The sequence below is a fragment of the Notamacropus eugenii genome, chromosome 7 (assembly GCF_028372415.1).
Source record: "Notamacropus eugenii isolate mMacEug1 chromosome 7, mMacEug1.pri_v2, whole genome shotgun sequence".
Classification (NCBI taxonomy): Eukaryota; Metazoa; Chordata; class Mammalia; order Diprotodontia; family Macropodidae; genus Notamacropus; species Notamacropus eugenii.
The window spans coordinates 168,562,732-168,581,306 of NC_092878.1; the positions used below are offsets into that span (position 1 = coordinate 168,562,732).

At 54.2% G+C, this 18,575-nt stretch overlaps 1 protein-coding gene across 2 annotated transcripts in view; it reads left to right on the plus strand.

Annotated features, from left to right (window-relative positions):
- The first annotated feature begins 3,515 nt into the window (after positions 1-3,515).
- The window catches only part of MTUS1 (microtubule associated scaffold protein 1), a 106,962-nt gene continuing 91,902 nt past the window's right edge, over positions 3,516-18,575 (plus strand). Inside the window, exon 1 of one of the 2 annotated variants that reach the window (XM_072625604.1) lies at positions 3,516-3,709. The gene's annotated coding sequence lies outside the window, so the exon portion shown is untranslated. Of the gene's footprint in view, positions 3,710-17,473; positions 17,887-18,575 lie in introns of those variants that run through there. The other variant, XM_072625605.1, reaches the window with a different exon arrangement.

An 18,575-nucleotide genomic window follows, 5' to 3' on the forward strand; every position in this document is an offset into this window, starting at 1 on the left:
ACATGTATAACCTGTATGTCAGACTGCTTGCTGTCTTGGGAAGGGGGGTGGAGAGAGAGAGAGGGAGAAAAATTTGGAACTCACAATTTTACAAAAAGAAATGTCCAAACTATTTTCACATGTCATTGGGTTAAAAATACTATTAAGGAGAAAAAAGAAAGAAAAATAAATAAGTTAAAATCCCCAAGCCCGCCCAAACATTAAATTTCTGAAAATTGCATGCTCAATGAGCTTAAACGAAGATTAAGAAAAGAAAAACCAACTAATTAATAAGATAAAGAGGAATCAAATGGATAAATGAAGAAAACGGGCGGGGCTGCCCCTTGGCTTCCGCACGTTCTGGCCCCGATCGCTTCGCAGCCTCCATCTCGGTCCTACTATCCTGCACTCGTGTCCGCCGCGTCCTTCTCCACACTCAGACGCCTTCCAGAGAACAAAGGAGAAGATAAATATTTGATGACAGACAGACCGACATTCGGGATGGGAATAATGACCGCGGGAAGGCAGGCTCCGGATTCGGTTACGCCGGAGGATCGGGTGAATGGTAATTAGCCTAATGGAGAACCCCTGAAAGTCTCTGCCCTCGGAGAGGCTCCTCTCAAGAGCCTCCCATGGCTTGTTATAGAGACAACGTGCATCTGTCTGGGTTCAGGGGAGCTGGGTGCAAATCCACAGTCAATGGCTCAGTATTAGATTCCCAACATTCCCTCCTTGTGCCTGCCTCTCTGAAGGAGGAGCCTTGGGCATAGAAGAGCAAAGGGTACAAACATTGATTAAGCACCTACTGTGTACTAAGTTCAAGGTTAAGCACTTTACCTTTATTATCTCATTTGACCATCACAACAAACCTGGGAGGTGGATGCTATTATTATCCCCAGTTTACAGTTGAGGAAACTGAGTCAGACAGGCTAAGTGACTTGACCAGGGTCACACACCTGGTAAGTGTTGGAGGTTAGATTTGAACTGGGCATTTTCAACTCCATGCCTGGCACTCTGCCCACTCTGACACAGAGCTGCCTCTGGTTCAGTGCAGGGTATGAGAGCCAATTTGGGCCACATGAATGGACAACGTCCTTCCTACCAGACTTGGTTTACCTGGAAACAGTGGCCTGATCAACAAGTGCTTTTTGGTCTTGGCAGCTGAATCTCCAGGGAGGACTCCCCAAGAGGATGAATAAGGCTAAGGACAGTCATGCTCCGATTGGTCACAGGAGGGCTGCCCACAACTGGTTTTGGACATCCATTTACAACAAACATATCTCTTGTAGAGGAAGAGGAAAGCCTTCCTCTGCCACAGGCCTGTGGCCCAGCTGAGTCACCACTCTCAGAGGAGGATGATTTGATTGTTTTCTTTTGCCATAAAATGTCAAATGCCCCAGGCTGGCATTTCTGTAGAGGGTCTTTTGCTTGGCAAAGCGAGGGTGTGGCACTGGCCTCAGTTTCTCTGAGAGGGCCTTCCTGGCCTGTAGTCAGCTTGTTGACTGACTATGGAATGCTCCCCTGCTTGTTCAGGGGAGGGTGAGTGTGGCAGAGATCAGAGGCATGTTACAAGCGGGCAGCCTCCTGGGATTTGGCTCTCAAGAACGGCCCTGAGGCTGCCCCCACCTTTCAGGACAGCAGGCCTGCTGATTCTTTGCTCCCTTGTTGGTAGGGACCCTGTGTTCTCAGCCTTGAGAGGCCAAACCCTGGAGTCTCCAATCTAAGATTCACAGAGTGAGACTGGCCTGGCGTTGGGGGCACAGGGCAGCCTCCCCAGGTGTGTGCCAGGACAGTGCATTTGGAGCCTTGGAGAAGGGGGCTGGGAGGTGCTCACTGGGCATTGGCTCGCCATGGGATCCTCTTCCTCTGCCCCCCCTCACCCATGGGTGCTGGGGTCAGCCAGGCTGCACAATAGGATACTGTTATTCAACACCAGGTCCACAGACTACTGAGAAGTCTGGGGCCTGCCCTCAGGGGGTTCAGTCTGGTGAGGAGCAAGCCCCTAGCCTGGAGAACTTTGATGCCCAGGGTTACGCAATGCCTGGATGCCAGTGGGGCAGGGAGGTGCCAGAACGGATGCCAGGGGTGAATGAGTCAGACCTGTGGTGGGAAAGACTAATAACCACATGGCTATTTGTAACACTCATCTGTCAAAGGAAAACAATCGGGAGACTGGTGCATGTAACTCAATGGGATGCCTGACTCCTGGACCCTGGCTGGAAGACAGACAAAGCAAGGCCTCCTCTTCTGACATCCTGGGGCAAGTGCAAGGACCCCCTGCTCCAAGGGGGCTGATGGTACCTGGGAGACTAGGGGCCCTGGGTCTGGAGCTGGGGGTCCTGGTTGTACATGGTGTGCCTAAGCAGGGTCAATTTTGACAAGTCACTTCTGCCCATGGCCTCAGTTTCTCCACCTGTAAAAGGAGAGGGTGGCTGAGACCCTCCCCAGCTCTGGAGCTAGGATTGAATGGTCTTAGGTTTTACAGAGAGGGAAACTGAGACCTAGAGAGTGAAAGAGACTTGTCCAAGATCATCTAACTAGTAAGTGGATGCTAGCCCAGTGGGAAGATTGGTGGGTTTGGAGTCAAAGGCTCTGGGTTCAAATCCTACCTTTGCCATTTACTGCCAGCGTGACCTTGGGTGATTAGGTTCTCCTCCCTGATCCTGTTTCCTCATCTGGCTCTTTGAACTTCTGGTCTGACTCTCTAATTGTTGCCCCAGTGGGCATCATGTGGCTTCTGAGGTGCCCAGGTGAAGGTTCCTGGCAGCCCTCCCCCCTCAGTTTCAGCACTGCTTGCCCCCAGAAGGCATCCCGAGGGTGGGTGCCAGTACCGGGTGGCCAGGGGCCCCAGGGTTCCCTGCAGCTCCCAGCTCAGGGCTGGGCTTTTTCTCCTCTCCCCCACCCCGATGTGGATCTCTTGGAAAAAATGAAGTCAAACAGGTTCCCCAGCAGCACACACAATTGGCGGCTGTGACAGGCCAGGAGGGCTGGGTCCAATCCTCAGGGTTACCACTGGCCCTGCCCCTGGGCACCTTGCGCAGGCCGGGTCGGGCTGGCCCACGACGGGAGGGCTGGGTCAGTGTTACCTGAGGGTCAGGGACACGCGGAGCTGGCACTGGCCCTGCCCCTAGGCTCCTTGCGCAGGCCGGGCCAGGGTGGCCCACGACGGGAGGGCTGGGTCCCATGCTCAGGATTACCACTGGCCCTGCCCTTGGGCACCCTGCGCAGGCCAGGCCGGGGTGGCCCGGGAAGGAAGACAGAGAAGCCTCAGCCACGCTCCCGGCTTGGGACTCCCAAGGTCCAGCCCCGGCTGCTGGGTGACCTTGGGCCGGGCCCTGCCCGTCTCTGGGCCGCCGGGCTCCAGCCCCAGGCTGAGACCCCCACAAAACGCAGGGCCGGGGCTCGAGTCCGGCAGACGCAGCGATAGCGCTGGGGAAGGGCCCCAAGCACCGGGGGACACCAGGCTGGAGGACTGACCCTGAGAGGCGGGGCTTCGGGAGGAGGACCCGGGGGCGGGGCCGGGGCGGCCAGGGGATGGGGGCGGGGCGGCCGAGGCCGCTCAGGTGCGGACGGAGTGACCCCGGGCGTCGGAGTCAGCCCCTGGAGCGGCTGGACGCTTTGGGATCGGCGGCGGCGGCCAGCCGGGTCCTGGTGTCCGCTCTGGCTGAGCTCGGGGCCCCGGACTCTGGGGCTTTTGGACGGAGCGTCTGGCAGACCCGCGAGCCCCAAGGTACGGCCAGGGCCAGGGAGTGGAGGCGGGAGGCGAGTGGGGTGGGGAGGCCCGTGACTCCGTGGCTCTGTCTACGCTCAGGGCCGAGCCTGAGGACGCACTGCGGTTGTGGGTGCCCTGCCACGGGTTCCGTGCGTGGGAGTGTGTGCGCGCGTGTTGGGGGGAAGGGGGTGGGGAAGAAGAGGGGCACCTTCCCCGGGGCGCGTCGCCAAGGGGTAACCGGCCTGGCCACCCCCTCCGTGGAAGACCTTGGCTTACAGCTCTGCTCCCTCCCAACTTCGGTTTCCCCAGCTGTCCAAGGAGAGGCCCGGGCCAGCCCGTGCGCCTGCAGAGTCCCCATTTGCACGGGAGGACACCCATGCCCGGGAGTCCGTGGGCAAAGTGCCCACGAAGGAGGTGGGAGGGGGCGTCTCTGCTGCCCCGCTGACGCCTTGGGCTCCCCTGGTACCAACCCCGGAGGGGAGACCCCGAGTGTGGACCGGGCTAGGGAACCCATCATTAACTAGGAATCTGGGGTTCCGGGACCTAGTGGTTAAGCAGATGATCAGTTTCTCCAACCCACCCCTTCCCCTCCTGTATTGGGGGGAAGGGGCTAAGGGCCAGGCACAGCCCTTGAATTCAAAAGTTGTGACTGACCTCTGGCAGTCTGTGAGTGTGTGAATGGGGGTGGGAGTGGGCGAGGCACTGCCCCCAGCCTCAGTTTCGACATCTGCAGAATGAGAGCATTTCCCATTTGTATAGCAGCATCTTAGTGACCATGCTAATGCTTTCAGGGTCCCAGGGAGGGGCCTCCTCTTGGAGTCTATTATGATTCCCATTTTACAAAGGGGGACAGTGAGGCACACTGAGGCCAAGCAGCTCACCCAGGGTCCCCCATTCAGGAACAGCCTGAGGCGGAATTCTGGCCCCTGTCTGGCAGTCTCAAGTCCTTTGTCTTCCTCTCACCCCCACCCTCCTCGACTGCTTTCTGGATTCCCTTTAATAAAGAGAGAGGGAACCTGACTGTCCTATCCCATGAGTTCTGGGGAATGACTTTTATGCTTCCAGAATCTCCCTGTCAAGGAGAGTCTACTGCTAAGGGCCTCTGGGTGGCCAGAATCAGAATGCTGGACCTGAGTCAGGAAGCCCTGAGTTCAAATCCAGTCTCAGACCATCCTAGCTGTGGGACCTTGGACAGCGTCTCTCTGGTGATACAAGGTCCTCACCACCCCTCCCACCCATCCACCCATCCCCAGGCAGTGTGAGGATTTGGGAGGTGCTCTGCAAACCACAGGACCTGCCATACAATGCTAGCTACTGCTGATACTTCTAACCTCCATAGTTAAGTCTGGGAGAGCCCAGGACCCCGGCCTGGTGCCTGGAGAGCAGAGACCTGACATCCAGTTGTTCTTGTCCTGGATCTCCCTCCCCTCCCCCCCTCCCCGCCCCCTCCCGCTCAAGCCTGCAGGAGTGTGCGGGGTATCGCCTGAGACTTTGTTTGGAGCTTTTCCTAGCCTGGTGGGTAGAACACCCATTGATCATATAAACACACTGAGGCCCAGGGAATTGGGAAGGAATCCTCAGAGGCCGGAGAATGCTCCTTTCTTCTTGGCTTTTTGTAGCCACGAATGACTTTCTCCTTTTGACCCATTCTGGGACCAGAGCCCTGACTTGAAGCTAGAGGCAGATTTAGGGTGTGGCCTTTAAGACCTATCTAGAAACTGTACACCCTCCCCAGAACGGAGCCTCAGGGCTGGGTTTGCTTTGCTTTGGTGTTGGGTGGCAGTTGGACCAGGGCTGGCCTAAAGCTAACTTTTCCCTTTAGGAAGAAAAAACTCCTCAGATGTGAGATCTCCTTCAGGTGGTTGCTCTCTCCAGTGAAGCAGATCACCACCCAGTCCTGCCCTGCCCTTCCCCCCCAAGTGTTTGGTCCTCCCAGAAACCTTGGTAGACAGAAGACTGTGTGGGAAGCCCTGGAATTTGCAAGGGAGTCCTCCACATTGTGCCTTGTGTCACTCCCCTGTAACCTTGGCTTCCCCATCTCCATAGGTGACTGTCACCTCCAGGTGAGGCTCTCTGGAGGGCAGGGCCTTTGTTTTCATTCTTCTGACCACCCAGTGTTCTGGGGACCTTCCGGGAATGCTTTCCATTTTCATGGGAACATCGAGTACAGCCCAATGGCTTGTCCCTCCTTCCCTCTCTGACAGCCGGCCGGCCTTTACATGACTCACAGGAACACTGCCTTTTTTGGCCCCCAAAGTCCTAGCCTGATGTGGAGGAATTGGAGAGGTGGCCCCAAGGCCTCAAAGGCCACTCGAACTCTGCCGGGGCCTGGTAGGAGAGCAGAGGCTTTTGGAGTTGGCCTGAGCCTGCTGGACTTTGTCTCCCCCCCAGTGAGGAATGTGGTAGCTCCCGGCATCCCAGGGAAGCATGAGACCCTGATAAAGAAGATGTAAGGATGAAAGGACAAGCGGCCGCTTCATATCATCCTGAACCTAGCCTTTCTAGACTAATCCAGTCCCAAGAGCCACCCAGGCTGCCTCTCATTCCTCCAGCACTGTCGAGGGCTAGGGAAAGCCATGCTTTGGCTCTGAACCTCCATTAATCCAGCTGGCCCACAAGGCCCAAACCCACTCTGACGCACAGTAGGGATATTAGAGAGGCAGATGAAGGGGAAGTCCATGGATGACAAAGACAGGGGAGGAGCCATCCCACTGTCCTACTGGGAGTGATCTCAGGCCTGGAGCTGGCAGGGATGGCACAGGCCAACCCCTCCCCCCAGGGCTCCCCCCCAGCTTCCTCTCTGGGAGGTGAGTGGCTCCTCTCAACCCTTTCCAAATAAGAAAACAACTAATTTGTGTGTGTGTGTGTGTGTGTGTGTGTGTGTGTGTGTACACACATACATATATATGTATATATACACACACACACACACATATAACCTCTCTCTCTATATATATATACATATACACATATATATAACCCATACACACACACACACACATATATATATAGGAGGGAGAGAAAGGGAATAAGCACTGATTAACTGCCTACTGTGTGCCAGGCACTGTGTTAAGTCAGCACTTTATAAACACATCATTCAATCTCGACAACAACCCTGGCAGAGAGGTACTAGTATGATGCCCATCTACAGATGAGGAAATTGAGGCAGACAGCGGTTAAGTGACTTGTTTAAGGTCACACAGCTATTAAGGGTCTGAGTCAGGATTTGAATTCAGGGCTCGCTCATGGAAATAGGAATTAGAAGGGATCTTAGGCAGCAGCTTGTTCACCTCTGATTTGATAATGGAGGGTACCAAGAAGGTTGGAGGGAAAGGAATGTCCTGGATGAGCAGCTTCCCAAGGCCAGTGTGGGTCTAGTGGCCCCAGGGCCCCTGGTCTTTCCTGCTTGTACCCATGCCCCTCCCCGCCCCGAGTCATTTCTTCTCTAGGCTAAATATCTTTAGTTGAGTTTAGGCTGTTTTAATTCAGTTCATCAGAGCTCCTGGGGCATGGCTACTGGGCCCTGTGGTCCTTCTTGATCCCAGCCTCCTGAAAAGATGGGGTCCAAGAATGACCTCCTCCTTCCTGGTGTGATCTGACGGGGACTGGTCTATAACTTCCTCCAGAGCCTCAGGCCTCTCTTCAAGCAGCCTCAAGTCTGCTCCTGCGTGTTGAGGTTAACTTGAGGGGCATGTGGTCCACTGAGATTTCCAGACCCTCGTTGGGCAGGCTGCCATCTAGCTGTTCCTCCCCAGTCAATGCTTGTGAGGCTCAGCCTTCAAACTTCATCTTCTTAGATCTGGCCTGTCCATGCTGAATGCAGTTCCCTGCAATGTGGCACACCTCCCTGGAGTGGGATTGTCTGCACGCACCCTCTACTGTGTCCAGGCATGGATGAGAATGTGGGCTGCCCTGTGGGTTCTCTGATGAACTGTACCCAACCTTGTTTGCCCAGTGAATTAGGGACATCAGTGAATTCATTTTAAAATAGGCTTGAGCATTCCCCTTTGAACAAAGGAGCCCAGCTCTAGAGCTGGGTCGTACCTTAGGAGCCAGTTGGTCCTTATTTGACAGCTGGGGAAACTGAGGCACAGAGAGGAAAGAGTCCTAGTAGATATCTGAGGTCTCCCTGACCCTAAGTCCAGGGCTCTATCTGTGTTTAGACCTAAAAGGCAAGTTTGCTTGTGCATTGAGCAGAGTCTTTGTGGGCATAGAAGGGACAATTTGGGCCCAAGGAAGAGTTAGCCCAGTGGTACTGTGCCCTGACCTCCTCCTGTGGCATAGTCTGTGTGGCCCTGAGGGGCAGGCAGTGGGTGGGGCCAGCCTGCTGCCTCACCCTCTGAGGTTCCCCAGGCACAGACTGAGCCCGTGGGGTGGGGGGAGGAGGGGAGGTGGCCTTTTGAGGAGCAGGGATTGGGCTGTCCCCTCAGGGTCCTGACGTCAGGAGCAGGTACCTGGGAGAGCACAGTCTGTTTCCTTGGCTTAGAAGAGAGGGCATGGATTAGCCACAGGAAAGTAGAGATTTGTGGCTGGCTTTTTTAAGAAAGCAATTTAATGTTTAACTTTTTGTGTAAATGGGTGATCTGCCAAGGTGATCTTCCAAAGTCCAAAATATTGCACCCTCCAGTGACCCCGGAGGGGATCCTGACCGGCTTCCTGCTAAGGCAGCGACAGTGCCCTGTTCCCAGTCCCTCCTACTGTTCTGGGTTCCAGCCACCTGTTGGATGGTAACCTGATCCTGTGAACAGCCAGGAGCCCTGGAAACGTTTAACCCCAGCGAGTCACTTCCCTGCCATCTAGGGAGAAGGGGGCACTTGCCTCCATGCCCACTTTTTCGGAGGGCCGTTCCACATATCTTGTTTCTGCTGCAGGAGGGGGTGGTGAGGGAGGGAGGGAGACCTGGCCCCCACCTCTGGGCATGGCAGTAGTGACGTTTGTAAATCTGATCACCAGTGTTCTGCTCTCCTGGACACCGTGTGGTGGATGGAAATCAATTAGCAAAGGAGCATTTATTAAGCACTTACTACATTCAAGGCCTGCCAGGTGCTGACCTGGGGATACCAGGGGAGGCAGAAACATGGCCCCTGCCCTCAAGGGGGGACATGGCCCAGACGTAGCAAGAATCAACAATACGGAAGTGAGGGGAGGTGCCCATCTGATGGCTGCTCCCTTGGACAGCTCAACCCTGGTCCAGAAGTGACTGGAAAGGTGCTAGTCAGGAAGACAGGACAGGTGGGGTGAGGACTGGGACTGAGGTGCTGGGGCTCTGTGAAGCGGGTCAGGGTTGGGCCCCTGGGTGTCTGGTTGGTCCACAGAGCTCAGGTAGTGAGGGAGGGCCTCGGTCCTGGGGCTGGCCCCTTCCTGAGGGGATGGGGAGAGGAGAAAGGACCAGAACCAGCCCCTGGGTCACTTGTATTTCTCCTTCCTACTCTGGGGAGGTCATTCTAAACCCAGACTGTGCCTGGAGAGTCCAGTGATGTCGTGGTTGCTGGTGGGGGCACCGAGTGGTAGAGCCTGGAGAGAGAAGAGGGTCCAGGAGAGAGCCTTGGGGTCTAACCACAAAGAGAGAGAAGGAGGGAGTGGTCAGACAAGTGGTGGGAGCAGCAGGAAAGGAGAGAGAATCCAGGAGGGGAGGCTGAGGGTGGGGAGGATCCAGGATCAGGGTTTGGCCGAGTGTCAAGGGAGGCCGTTGGATTAGGTGCTGAGGGGGATTCCAGACTGGAGAATGGAACCATGTGGAATCAGTCACCTGGAGGGTCACGATTGGCACTCCCACCCCCTCTGTTCCAGACATGTTAGTCAAACAACCCCCCCACCCCATCATCTCTCCCGTTTCATCAGGGAATCCACATGTCCACTTTAACCCAGAACAGTATCTACTCTCGGGAAAGTGGGATGCCTGGAATCATAAACCTGAAGCCTTCAGGGGTGGGCAGCCCCCCAGTGTATGAAGGACGGCATGGAAGACTATGCGGAGGGAAGTAATGAGGTCTCCACATAGCCTGGGGCCAAGGGCTGGAGTTCATATTTGACCCTCGGAGCTAGTGAGTGAATGTTCCTAAACAGCTTTGCAAAGTTTAGCAGGGGTGGGGGACCTGCAGCCTCAAGGCTGTCTAGGTCCTCTGGGGGGTCCTTGGACTGAATCCAGACCTCACACAACAATCCCTTTAATAAAAAGATTTGTTCTGTTCAGCTTGGACTCAGTCAAAAGGCTGAGGACCTGGAGGGCCACATGTGACCTCAAAGTACTATGTAGCGCCATCCCGTTCACCTCCGGGGGTTCAGGGGCTTGGCCCTCCCTTCATACCAGAGAGGAAGTCTGAGTTATTGCAGCATTAACAGGTAAAGCATGTTGCTATTCCACAACACCGCACCTCTATTGTAGGCATTTCTGCGTTTCTAAACTTTTTCTGTGATGTCTGCGGCTTCTGCAAACCTCTCCCCAAATTTCCATTTAATTCTTTATGTCATCCCTCGAGAAACTGTGATGGGGAAAGTCTCATGTGGGTGGGAGAACATGAGTTCTAGCTATTACAACAATGACAATTGGCCTTATTCCGCAGCCTCTGCAGTTGTCCAGGTGTGAGGTGTTGAGGGCCTGTCCCAGGATGGGGGCAGCATCAGAGGAGAGAAGGGGCATGCTGAAGAGAGGCTGCCCAGGTGTAGTCCACAGGCCTTGGCCACAGCTTGGGTAGTGGGGTGAGAGAAGGCAAGGACCCCAGGACTTGGGTTAGGAGCTCAAAGGGAAGTCTAGGAGACGGATGGGAAGCTAATGAATTATTTGGGCATTTTGAGTTTGAGAATCATTTGAAGAGGGAGAGGGTATTTATAGTTGAGGAAGACAGTCAGGAAGATCTTGACAGTGGAATTAGTAGCTGAGGGCATTCCAGGCTTCTGGGACCATCTGTGCAAAGGCAGGAAGGTGGGAAATGGCCAGTTTACCAGAGGGGAGTACTATGGCATAAGGCTGGCCCAGAGAATGGGGAGGTGGCAGGCAGAGGGGCCCGGTCACTGCCTTGAAGGATGAGGGGAGTGGATGGTTCAGGCAAAACTGGCCACTCAGTGGAGAGGGCTTGACCAGAGGCGGGAAGGTCAGTGAGGAGGCTGTTGCCACGGGAGAGATGATGAAGGCTTGACCTAGGGCTGTGTGAGCAGGGAGATGGGGAAGGATGGGAGAGACACCTGAAGAGATAGAACTGCCCATTTACACGCTGATTAGGTGTGAGGGATAGTGGGGGTAGGAGGGAGACAAAAGAGATTGCTGTCAACTAAGAAAAATGAAATCTACAAAATTAATCAAGGATGATGCCAACCTGCTGGCTGGACACATGACTGAGGAGGTTGGGAGGAAGGGCACGATGTTGGCTTTGCATGGGGTGAGTGAGGACTGCCCATGGGGTGTCCAGCAGGAGGTCCCCAGTCACTCCAGCGTTGAGATGGACCCATTGGATGGTAGTTCATCCTCCTTGTTTCCCTGTGGGGGGAATGGATCTGGTGATAGATAGAAAGCAAGTAGAGGGAGATTGAAGACCAGCACCTGGGTCCCCATGGGTTCCAGGGTCTTTGGGGTCTACGACTCTCTCCCCACACTTAGCAGGGGCCAGCTGCTGGGATTTTCCTGTGTCTTATCATTTCTGAAGTCCTATTTATATCCCCCAGCACCTACCACAGTCCTTTGCACATAGTAGGCACTCAGTAAATGCTTATTGAACAATTGCCATTCCTGTTGAAATGGGAGGGAGGTCAGACACTTAGGAATGAACAAGATAGCATTTAGTAAGTGCTTACTGTGTACTGAGCACTGTGCTAGGGCTCCTGGATACAAACAAGTCAGTCCCTGACTTGAGGGAGTTTGCACCCTAGCAGGAGAAGGGGTGGGAGAGGAGCTGCACAGCGTGGAGGGATGGGTCGGGGCTTGTTCCAGAAAACAGAACTTTACAATGCGTGCCATCCTGCCTCCTGGGGCATCAAGGAGGCTTCTAGGCCCTGGCCCCTCAGGGAGGGACAGAGCCACAGCTCCTTCTCCTCTGGGTCCTCCATCCTGTCGCTACTGGCCCCTGCTGTGTCCCTTCTGAGCAGGCTTGGTGAGTGTCCCCTGCTGCTGATTTGCAGGGCCCTGGAGCAAGGGGAGTTGGAAGCAACCCAGGATTGTGAGGAGCAGAGAAGGGGAGCCAGGGGGCTGATTAGAAGTGGGAGGAAGCCCCCTCCCTCCATCCTGGTTCTCCTTTGGTAAAAGTCAGGGGCCTCTTCAGCCCCAGATGGCGCCAGGAATGGCCAGTGTGCTATCTTTGGGGCTGGCCAGCTTTCCCCAGGCTGTTGCTTATGGCTGCTGGGCAGGGACTGGGGACACACACAGCTCTTTGGATCAGAAGTTTGGACCTTCTGAAGAGCCCCAAGAACTAGGTAGCAGGACGCTGGCCTTTCCTGGGGAGCAGGAGGTGGGGGCGAGGAGGAAGGAGAAGGGAGGAGGGGGGAGGAGGAAGGAGGAGGAAGGAGGGAGGAGGGAGGAGGCCGTGGGTGCACAATGTGTCCTTGGCACCGACGGAATGGAAAATTTATTCCCCTTCAGCCAAGTGGACTTTGAAGACATGTTGTAACTGTGGGGAGCCAGCTAGCCCAGCCCTGAGGGACCGGCTGGCTGGGGCTGGGACGTGCTCAAGGTGTTCACTTTAGAAGGAGCTCCCTCTCTCCCCTAGCAGGAAAAGAATTTAAAATAAGTGAGTTTAAGTAGGTATTTCATTGAGCTTTTCTGTTCCCTTGGTTCCTGCCTCTACCATAGTTTCAGAAGCCATCCCTTCCAACCCAAATCCTCCTGAATGGCCTCTTTGGTGCCCGATATTATGTGGTTCTTGGGCCTTTGCTCAGACACCCACTGTGGGGAAGCCCCTTCCTCCCTCCCTCCCCAATCTCCTTTGGACAGCTCATTGTATTGGGGGTTTGTTAGGTTCAGACTTTTTAAAAAATGAGGAGGAAGGTTGGGTCCAGACTGTAATGGGCTTAATTCTCAACCAGTGGAGTTTTAATTTGATCTTAGAGGTGACAGGAAGTCAGCGTCAGGTGCTGTTTGAGGGGCATGTGGGGATGTCATGGACAGACCTCTCAGAAAGACAGTGTGGTCAGCAATGAGAAGGAGAGATTAATGTGGAGAGACTGGAGGCAGAGAGACCAGCTGAAAGGCTGTTGGGAGCCTGCCCCCAGGGGGACAGCAGAGTCAGGAGAGACTAGAATGTAGGTGAGGAAGGTCACAGAGGTGAATGCCAAGACCAGGGGCACAGTGAGATGGAGGATCCATGTGATTGGAAGAAGGGAAGAAGCCACATTTATTAAACAGCTACTATGTGCCAAACACAACAGCTAGGTGACTCAGTGGATAGAGTGCTGGTTCCGGGATCAGGAGGACCTGAGTTCAGATTTGGCTTCAGACATGCACTAACTGTGTGACCTTGGTCCAGTCACTTAGCCTCTGTTTGCCTCATCCCCAGGAGAAGGAAGAGGCAGACCTCTGCAGTCTCTTTGCCAAGAAAATCCCATGGATAGCCTGGCCCAGGGGTCAGGGAGACTCAGACAGGACTGAACAACCACATGGACCAAGCACTTTGTAGATCTCATTCATTATTTTAGAGAGGAGGGTTTGGTGGCAGCAGTGGCGGTGGGGTGGTGGGGTGGGGAGATGATGAGCTCTGTTGTGGACTGGTTGAGTTGAAGGATCCAATGGGGACTGGAGGTCCTTAGAGCAAGCTGGCTGGGATGGATGGAGTGGGTGAGAGTGGGAATCATGTTTGCCGAGAATGTTGCCCAGGGAGAAGGCAGAGGGGGGAGAGGAAGGGGCCTGGCTAGCTTGAAAAACTCCCCCTTCCTCCTGCCCCTGTTCTTGTTGACTTGTCACTGAGCTGTCCCCAGTCTCACATCTCCTGTCTCCTCCCTCCTCTGGATATATCTAAATGACTGCATTTGTGGATGTGTTTCTTGTGTCTATGGTCTCTTCAGAGAACTCTCCGTGTTCCTCCTCATCTGAGTGTTTCCTAGTGTCCTTTGAATTTCATTCTGTAGAATTTCCCATCATTCCTAGCCATGTGGTCCCTGTGGAGCTGGTGTCCACAAGATCCTCCTTCCTTTCTGTAATCATTTTGAAACCTGCTGATAAAGTCACGCGTGTCCAGAGAGACTGAGCCTAGGTAAAGGCTTCTGCTTGGTACCAAGAGGGTGGACGTATGCTTGACCGATGTCCTCCAGGGAAAGCCATGGATCCAGGGGACCTAGATCTTAGCATTTCCGGGAGTGTCCTGATGATGAGAGCACGTGTGGCTCTTAGTAGGTGCTTAATAAGTGGGTTGAGTGAATTCTGGGGAGTAGGAGGTTATCCTGAAGTTGCCTCAGAAAATACAGGGGGGAGCTCTTTAGCTCTGCCCAGTCGAGCCTTCTGGACCAGGGCTAGAAAACAAGGAAGAAGAGGAGGGACAACTGGGGGGTTCTCAGGGGTTTTGCCCAGCACTCCCCAATACCCCAGACTACTCTCTGGTGCCACAGCTGCTGTCTGACCCCAGTGTTCTTCCTGGGCCACTCGCTGTCTGCCTGTCTGTCTGTCTGTGTAGAACCATGTTCTCTGAAGAATTCCCATTGCCCAGCACCCAGGGGACAGGGGAGAGGTGGGAGGTAGAGGGAGTGGGCCAGCCAGCCCAGGAGCCACCTGCAGGCATTCGCCAATTAACCAGCAAATTATTACACATCTCCTATGTGCCATGAGCTGGGCCTGGTGGTGAGGATATAAGGACAAAGGATGGAACAGTCCTGATTTGCAGGGAGCTGATGCAGTGCCTCCCCATATCTCAGGGTCTGGGCATGGTGCCCCGTAATCTGCCAAGTCCACATAAAGGTTCTTGGCTCTCCATCTACCAGAAAAGAGGTCTCGATGATCACAGTATTAAAAGATAAAATATGTCAATATTAGACAATGCTGTATATCTATTTTGTGCATTTTTGAGTTTCTAAACCTTTTCTGTGACATCTGCCAGACTTTGTGTGCCATTTCCAGCTTTCCTCAAAGTGCCCATTCAATTCCTTATGATGACCCGCACCATATCAAAACTGTGATGGGGAAAGTGACCACAAGCACGTATATAAGTAAATGCACCATGTGCATTCAGTGACAATATACAGCCAGATGTTGTATCTCTGTTAGTTATCTACAAGGTACTCTGGGACACGGGGCACTCCTGATTGGGGTTTCCAGAAAGGCTTCATGCAGAACAAGGGTCTGAGCAGCAGGTATAGGGAATTCTTAAGGAATGCTATCAATGCTAGCTTTTAGCCAGCATTTGTTAAAACCTCTTGGGGAGAAGAGGGAGAGATGTAGACCAGGCTGGATTCATGGAGAGCCAGACATAGGCAGCTGTTTGTAGTTCAATGTCAGTGTGATTCAGGAGGTCTCCAGTGGGTGGCCCGAGGGATCTGTGCCTGGCCTAGACAGTTTAATATTTTTATTAATGTCCTGGATAAAACGTTGATGATGCCAATCTGGGAGAACCAACTTTAGCTGGCAGAGTAAGTCTCCAAAATGATCTTGATATAGGTACTGGGCTGAATTAGAAGAGGTGAATAGTGGTAAATGTAAGGGCTTCCACTTGGCCTCAGTAATCACCTTCCGAAGTGAATGGAGGGGAGGGGTCAGGTTAGACAGTAGTTTATCTGACATAGGTCAGGATGGGTGGGAAGGGGTTGGCACAGAGTGCCTCAGCACTGACAGTGTCCTCAGACCACCAGAAAGGGGAAGGGGAACTTGGTTTTCCTTGAGAGGGGAGCGTCCTATCCAGTCTGCCTCAGTCATACTTCAGTGGGAGAATTCTGATCTACTCCATGCACTGTGCCTACGCTGGAGAGTGTCCAGAGGAGGCCCAGATCACAGGAGGTCTGTGGATAGGGCCGGGGATACTGAGAGCATCGGGAGGTGGAGGGCTAGCTTTTTGGAAGGATCAGAAGAACAGACATGTAGAAGACAGATTGGCCTGGGTCTTCTGGGCTCCCAGGGCAGAACCAGGAATTTGGGGGGGGACCCAGGTGTGGAGAGAGGCTACTTAGACTTATTAATAGACGAACCATCGTCCCAGGAGTGATGGCTTCCCCTCTGAGGTGGTCTTCGAGCAGAGATGGGCCCACCCTTCGGTGGGCTTGTGCCAAAAGGATCCATGCATAACTCTGCCCAAAGCATGCCCAAAGGCATTAGAGTCATTTTTGATGGTGATTGGCAGGTGGGAGCCAGAGGAGGTGCCCAAATGTCTGGAGAAATGGGGGAAGGCCTTTTAGAGGAGGTGGCCTCAGTTTCCTCATCTGTAAAATATGATGTCCTTGGACTAGATGCTCTCTGTCATCATCAGCATTCTGAGATTCTGAGCTTTCAAAAGATCTTCCCTGGTCCCCACTAATCAAAGCTCCTTTGGGTTAGTCAGTGCTTCTTTTCAAAGTTTGAGCCTCCCCAGAGGATCTTTGCCATCAGCCAGCACAACCTAGTATGAACCATTTATATCTGGTCTGGTAGCTTTCCTCCCAGCTCCCCGATGAGCCAGGGATTGTGAATTCTGCCTTAGGAGTCAGGATCTCCGGCCGGTGGTGGCACTCTGCCCTCTCACCTCTCCTTCCCCCTTACACAAACCCATCCAACCTCTATTCCTCCCACTGTGGGGTCTCAGCTTCAGCTCCCCATGCAGGCTATTTGTAATGGGAGAGATGGGATGGGGAGAGACAAAGTAGGGAGAGGGATAGAGAGAGAGACAGAGGGAGGGAAAAGAGCTGGAGAAGGACATGGCAGACCACTTCAGTGTCACTGTGAAGATTGCCCCAAGTGGAATCACAAGGAGTCAGACATGCCTCAGCAAACAAATAAAATTACAAACATTTTCTCGTTTGACTCTCACAGCACCCCTGGGAAATAGGTGCTATTATTTCCCCCACTTTACAATGGAGGAAATTGAGGCAAACAGTGGTTAAGTGACTTGCCCAGGGTCACACAGCTAGTCAGGTGTCTCAGGCAGGATTTGAACTCAGGTCTTCCTGATTCCAAGCCCAGTGCTCTATACAAACCAATGCACCCTGACAGATGTCATGTGGCGGAGTTGCAGGGTGTCATCTGTCAGTAGTGGGGGGGCGGGTACAGAGATAGACAGACACTTGGGCTTCAATCCGTTTCTGAGCTGGGTGGCCTTGGGTGACCTCCCGAGCCTGTCTCCCCATCTGTCAGGTGGGGGTAGACATGGCCTCCTCTTTCAGTGACTGTCCTGAGGCTCCGATCAGGGCACTTTGCAGCCTTTGAAGGTCCCTGGGGTCCTTGTTCCTGAGGAAGGAGGGAGGGGCCCTGGAGGTGGGCATGTGGAGCATGGCAGTGAAGCTGGTTGATGGCTGGTGTGGGCCAGGAGCGACCCTACTCAGCTCGATGGTCCTTTTGGTCCTGATGTTTCGGTGGGAGGCAGTTTCTCCCTTCTCTGGATTCTTTCTTGGTGTTTCTCTAGTACACTTGCCTTCCCTTTGAACTGTGTGCAGGGTACTGTGTGCAGGAGGGGCTCAGGAGGCATCAGCTGCCCTTGCCTGCTGCCCTGCCCTGGGCCAGGGTGGTGAAGGGAAGGCAGGGAGAAGGAGAGGGAGGGGGGCCCCAGGGTCCAGCAGAGCTCCGCCTTCTGGAGGCCTGAGGCCTAAAAATAGCTATGCTGGCTGAGTGTGTGTATGTGCTGCGGGGCTGGGGGAGGAAGGGGTAGAGGAGCTACTGTCCTGGGCCCTTTGCCACACTCTGCCCACCAGAGAGGAGGAGGTTAGCTAGGAGTCGGTCATCACAAGGCTTTCCTGGCTCAGGGGCTGGGCCAGGGTCTCTTGGCCAGAACTGAGCCCACTGCAATGTTTCTAAGGTGCAGGAAGCCCCAGGAGGCCCTGGAGCAGAAAGGGAAAGGCACATCTTGTTTTTGCAAGCTGCCTGATGTCACAGAAGAGCATTGTTTGAAGGCACCGGACAAATGGGCCCTTTGAGCAAAGTCTCTGTTGGCCGGAGCTTTCTGGGAGGAGCCGAAGGAGGGGTCCCAGGAGATCTAGTCTGGGCCACTGGCCGGCACAGACTCAGCTCAGGCCTGGGATCCTGCTGGTGGAGAGGCGGTGGTGGCCTGGACCCTGTCTGGCCCTTGGGGGTGGATCGAGGGTTCTCCTTGAGACATGGTGGGGTGAGTGAAGCAAGCAGCAGGCCCCTGGCCAAGGTTCCCTCCCCCGCCCCCCACACCAGCCTGCAGGTCTGTGCCTTAAGTCTGTGCTTGGAAAGGGGGCAGGTAGTCAGCCCCTCCTGGGGCCTTTCAGCTCCCCCTAAGGAATGCTCCGCACAGAGCTGAGCCCCCAGGTCCTGCACGCCAGGTCAGGTTTTCTGCCAAGGAAGGATTTTCCTTCCGTGGGACAGCAGCCCATGTTGTCAGAGAGGGTGGGCAGCCCCCATATCTGCAGCTCTCCCCAGCTGGGAGATCATTCCCTACTCCCTGGTCAGCAATCGCTGCCACAGCTGCATTGGGGCCCACTAGCACATCTTGGCATCCTTGTGTATGGGAGAAACAATGATGGTTGAGTTTATCAAGGCAGGTCTGGTCTTGGAATCGAATCCTGACTTAGACACTTCAAAGGGCAAGCCTCAGTTTCCTCCTCTTTAAAGGTGTCGGGGGGTGGCCTCTTCATGGATGGCCTCTAAGGTCCCTCCTGGCTCTATGCCTAAGACCTCTTTAAAGCCATCTCTCCTCCAGCTTCTCAAAGACTCCCGGCTTCTGACCTTTCCTCCCATAATATAATTAATTGCCAATCCTAGAGACAGCTTTCCCTCTGCTATCCCTGCCCTGGTTCAGGCCAGTTCATTCTTTCTTGCCTGGCATCT